General features: G+C 34.8%; 1 long non-coding RNA gene across 1 annotated transcript; it reads right to left on the bottom strand.

Moving 5' to 3' along the window:
- Positions 1–5,090: 5,090 nt before the first annotated feature.
- LOC104238577 (uncharacterized) lies at positions 5,091–5,780 on the bottom strand. The gene is made up of 2 exons (XR_713917.2): positions 5,690–5,780; positions 5,091–5,546 (listed from the first exon to the last, which is right to left on the bottom strand). It is a non-coding gene; the product is annotated as an uncharacterized lncRNA (long non-coding RNA).
- Positions 5,781–6,041: the final 261 nt, after the last annotated feature.

The raw sequence follows: 6,041 nt of genomic DNA, 5'->3' as shown, positions 1-6,041 counted from the left end.
CTCCGAATAGTCCAAATCTAACCAAAATCAGAACATAACCATCAAAATATGCTAAGGGAACAAAGCCCACACGAAAGAAATCAAATTACAACACCAATCTCGAAATTAACCAAAACCCGACCTCCGGGCCCACGTCTCTAAATCCAATAAAAATTACATCAATAAACTCCTTATCCTCCCACGAGTTCATCCATATCAAAAGTACAAAAAATTGACCTCAAATGACCCCTCAAACCCTTACTCAAAGATCTCCAATTACAAGCCTTAGTTCTTCAATATTTAGGCTTAAATTCTACAAATTTCATGATTAATTAGGTAGAAATCACATTAGGATTGTGTATTAAGTCCACAAATCTTACCTCCAAGTGTTCCCCTTTGATTCCCTCTTCAATCCTCTTCAAAAAGCTCTAAAATTGCTCAAAAATGGTGGAACTTAGGCTCAAAATCGTGGATATGGCCTTTTAAATCATTCTGCCCAGCTATTTAAAAACCTCCTTCGCAAATGTGGTAAACGCCTTGCGTTCACGAAGCACAAACTTATGTTGACCAGAATTCCTCATAGGCAAACGCGACGACCCCTCGCGAATGCGATGCCACAACAACTTAAACCATCACGAACGCGTCTGCTCTCTCGAACCCGAAGCTTCCTCACTCCAACCCTTCGCGAATGCAAGACCTACATCACGAACATGAATTCCAAACCTACAGAATCAACTCCTAACCCTTAACGAACGTGAGGGCTCACTCATGAACACGAAGGCCAAAAGTCTGCAACACTCACAGCAGAATTTCTGCAATTTTTCTCAACTTGAAATGATTCGTTTAACCACCTGAAACTCACCTTAGGACCTCGGGACCTCAACCAAATATGATAACATATCTCATAATATCATTCAACCTTGTTCTAACCTTCGGAACACTCAAAACAACATCAAAATACCAAATTTGTATCGGATTCAAGCCTAAGAATTCCAAAAACTTTCAAATTCTGCTTTCGATCAGAAAGTCTATCAAACCACGTTTGAATGACCTGACATTATGCACACACATCCAAAATGATACAACGGAGCTACTAAAACTCCCGGAATTCCATTCTGATCCCTATGTCAAAATCTCACCTACCAACCGGAAAACGCCAAAATTTTAATTTCGCCAATTCAAGCCTAAATCTACTCCGTACTTTCAAAATACATTCCGATCATGCTTTTAAGTCCCAAATCACCTCCAGAAGCTATCCGACCATCGAAACTCATATCCAAGTCCTTTATCACATAAGTCAACATACGGTTGACTTTTCCAACTTAAGCTTACTCAAAAGAGACTAAGTGTCTCAAACCTTACCAAAACGTCTCTAAACCCGAGCCAATCAATCCAATAACATAAAATACAGCTGAACAAGGCAATAAGAATCAAAAATGGGGGAAGCGGAATGGTAACTAATGAAACGACCGTCCGGGTTAGAGTTTTACGTGAAAAAATCCCTACTCAAGGGGATAAAAACCACGACCTACACTGGTAGGATTTCAACTTCACTATGAGCAACTTTTAGATTACAACCTATGCAATTTAGGAATTAAACTCTTAATCCTTCACTAACTCGTAATACACCTATTACAAGCCACTTTGCAATACACATATTACAAAGACTTCAACTCATGATTAACTCTAGTCACGACACAAACACACAGGGTTTATAGTTTTACAAAGGGGTTCCTAAGTAACGCTTCTAGCTAAGCAGATTAGGAATTACAATGAAGAACAATTATAAAGTTACAACTCAACTAAGGACAACAAAATACTAGATTTAGGAACTGGTCCGTAGTAGCATTTTACTTTGTTCTCGAGGGTCTTGAGAATTAGATTCATGATCTCTAAAGGCTTGAATGATTGAAGTGAATTCTCAAGTATTCAAGTGATATTTTGTTGTAATACTCTTGTTAATACATCTTTGATGATATCACTTGAATGATTTAAGCACTTGGTTGGTCAAAAGGACAAGTGACTGCAAAACTGCTGCACTGTGTGCACTGTTTCTGTGGCAAACACTTTCCAGATGTGCACTGTTGACTTTCGTGCTGCTATCAGGGAAACACAAGGGATCAGGTCCCTAACTTTTTTCTCTATTTTCTACACTTGTATCAGTCACATTAGCTGGAGTTTTGGCTGGAATCCGTTCATTAGCAATGTGTACCAAGTGTGTCAGGTTCCCTATCTGGTTCTTGACAATAAGTTTGTTAGATCATCAAAATATAAGGCAAAGACATTGAAAATCCATCATTTACCTAAAGGAAAAAGGATCAATTCCCACTTATTACTTTCTTTATAAAAATTCTAGATCTGTCTCTGGCTTCGTGCATAGTATAAATGCAGAGTTTACTTAATACTGTTGTGATCATAAAAGTTGAGTCACTTATTTGATCTCTTCTATTACACAAAACATAAATAGGATTGATAAAAGCGATACAAACGTACTTCTTCTAATTACATGTGCATATACTAGCACAATTATACTACTTATAGGAGTGCTTAGCAATTGATAAATCTGTAGATCTGATATTTTTAGACTTTGAAACATTCTTCAATTAGGCAATATGCTGCAATGATAATGACAATCATTAGTATATGGCTGATAATGCCACCAACAAGTCCTGCATAGTACTCCATCTGAGCAATCTGCATCAGAACTGCATTCTCTATCACAAGTCCACTTAAAAAAGTCATTTGGAATTAATGTCATTTTTATCATTGATATAGATAGCGGCAAGCCAGCTCCCTTTCCATCGCTTTCATCTCTGAGGTTTGAGTCAAATCAACTGCATAATATTTTGATATAACCAACGTCAAGTTTAATTATCATATATACATGTCTATGTAATACTCTTTTGTAATAACAACAACAAACTCATGTAATATAACAAGTGAGATGTGGGGGTTTGGGAGCAGTGATGGAGACAGAATTTACATAAATTCGAAATATAAGTGAAATATTTGTACATAAATCCGAAATATATGTACGGTCCCCTAAATCTGCCCCTGTTGAGGAGGATAGTATGTACGTATGGCTTACCCCTACCATGTGAAGGTAGAGAGGCTATTTCAGGTAGACTCTCGGCTAAAAATATTAAAAAAGAAATAGCGACAACAACAAGATACTAGAGAAATAAATTGGATTTTGTCTTATATGCACGGTATAATTTTCCGACAGTAGGGGGTTCGGTGAACCCCCTTCTGGCCCCCTAAATCCGTCCTTGCTAAGGAGGATACTGTGTACGCAGGCTTACCGCTACCACGGTGAAGCTAGAGAGGCTGTTTCAGGTAGACTCTCGGCTTAAAGAAAAATAAAAAATAAGCGGTGACAACAAACATTAACAACAATAAGATACTAAGATAACTGAAGCAAAATAAACAACAGTAATAAAAATCAAAGAATAAGATCTTTTCTAATTAACAAGAACAAAAAAAGAGAGAGGAAAAAGATGGAGAAGAGTAAGTCATGGCAACAATAAGGAGAATGGAGAAGAAGATACCAAATCTAAGTAAAGAACTTTTTATAGCCATGGCAATAATGCTATAAGCTTGAAGATGTAGAGTAGAAGAGTATGGTAATTCCTTACTAGCTAAAACCATATTTATAAGCAAATTATGAATATTATAGGCTAGTGATACTGATATTGACCTTTCACTTTAATATATAATAGTGGTTTATACTTAATAATATTATAAATTAATTAAAGATTTACCAAATATTTCTAAAGGATGAATATATGCTCTATCGATAATTTTCTTTATTATTATTTTTCTTAACTTGATGTAGAGATATTTGACTGTCGTATATAAAATTACTGTATGTGTGAGGTGACGAGCATATACTCAAGAACTAGAGTATAATACTAGGCAGTATTGTCGCTACTAGTCCGTGCATGATATGGTATACCCATATTTTCGCTATATTACATGATATGTTACATTGTGATTGATTTAATGAATGAGTTGTAGTTAAGATTTGTTCTCTCAACAAGGGATTGCCAGGTGTCAGTCACTGAACCTTGGAATTTTGTATCGTGACACGTGGATTTCAAAGTAATATAGTTAAATTATACTAATATCCGTTTACCTCATTTTACAAAGAACTAGATTCTCTTTAATTAAATTAGTCTTGTCCTAGGACCAAAGAATAGTAAAAAAAGAGATTCTTTAATGATAAATCATCTATCTATCTGTGTATAACTTCATTTATTACTCAAGGAAATAACCTCATTGCAAATGAAATCTTGAGTATTGGAATTTTGTTGTGAAATTTTCCTTCGCTCTTAATCAGAGATTACAGATTGGAATATTGAAAATGAAGAATTTCTCAGCAGAAAGTGTTTTAATCTCTTTAATGGGCGAATATGACCGAATTGATCAGTCGAACGAGTTAGTAAATATCGAATAGTAGTACTAAATATCTAAAGAAAAATATGTTTTAAGTCAGATATTCAGAGTTAATTATACTTGTTGCTTCTTATACTTACATTGTATAGTATATACCTAGGTAAAAATATATATTATATAGTACATATAGAAGGTTCCATGATTTATATAGCTCTGGATGTCTGATTTATAATTAACTCTGCAATTAACATGTCATTTAAATCAGGTATCCAGAATTAATTATAAATGACATGATTTATTGCTTCTTTGGCTAAACTTTTGAAAAGCTAAAAACACTTTTTTCTTTTTTTCAGAAAAGCAATTTTTTGAGATTTGAGATGTTTGATAAAACATAAAGATTACATGGTCAGTCAATTAAATGTAAGTCCATATTGGAGATAACCAGTTCATTATTTTAAAGATAACATAAAAGATAATACAAAAGCGTTGAGAGACGCAACAGCAATCCGGTAAAAAAATTACCCCTACGCGAGGGAGTAAAGTAAAAGCGTTGAGAGAATAACCTCATAATTTATTCTAGAACAAAGTCCACTTATACGATATGTTGTTCCTCTTTAATACTTAGACAAATAAAGAAAAGTTTATTTACATATAGTCTTCCAATATTACACAAAACATTGGACTCAGAGGCGAATTTAGGATTTTTAATACGTGGGTGAAGGAAAAAGTGTATATTTAGCACTCTTATTCTAATAACACATGCAAAATGAGTATTTAAAGTAGTACCTAATTATGTTAGCACTCTTTGATTATGCATATACAAGGATCTAACTAAAGTAGTACTTATCGAAATACTAATAATAATATCAGCAAACGAACGTTCTCTGTGCTTCCAGCATATCACTCTTAGGTCTTAACTCATGGGCCATATTCTTAAACTCCTCGCAATGTTCTTTAGTTTGGTAACATGCTACAATGATAATCATATCGATCGTAGTTCAACTGATAATGCCACCAACACCACCTGCATATCCAACCATCAGAGCATTCTGCATGAGAACTGCATTTTCTCCCACAAGTCTCCTCTTCATTTGGATTTAATTTCAATTTCATCATTGATATAGATAGCGGCAAGCCTCCCATCGCCATCATTGAGTTTCGAGACAAATCAACTGTGCGCGTGCATAAAAATTTCGATTATAACCAACATCAAGATAATTCTCATATATATACACATTTCTATGCAATTTTTCTTATGTATAAAGCTAAAACCTAAAAGAACCACACACAAACAAAGGGAAAAGTAAGTCATTACCAGCAGTTGCTGTAAGGAGAAGGGTGAAGAGGATAACAAACTTAAATAACGAATATGTCACAGCCATGCTGCCAATTTTGTTGTATATTAGAAGAGTATGGTAATTCCCAACTATGCAAAAATCATATTTATAAGCAAATTGAGCTCCCCCCCCTCCCCCCATTCCAAAAAAAAAAGGGTCACGATTTAATATACTTTTATATGGACTAACTTGAGGTATGTCCAAATTGAATCAATATGAAAATATGCCCGGCCCAAATTTGCGCGAGTTATATTTTCATGTAAAAAATAGCACGGGCTAGCCAATTTTCGGACTGGTCATTCAAAAATAGCCAGCGTTTGCAAAGTCATT

Source organism: Nicotiana sylvestris, chromosome 11 (assembly GCF_000393655.2).
Source record: "Nicotiana sylvestris chromosome 11, ASM39365v2, whole genome shotgun sequence".
Classification (NCBI taxonomy): domain Eukaryota; kingdom Viridiplantae; phylum Streptophyta; class Magnoliopsida; order Solanales; family Solanaceae; genus Nicotiana; species Nicotiana sylvestris.
Note: the sequence above shows the minus strand (reverse complement) of the source record. Positions and strands in the feature narration are given on the sequence as shown.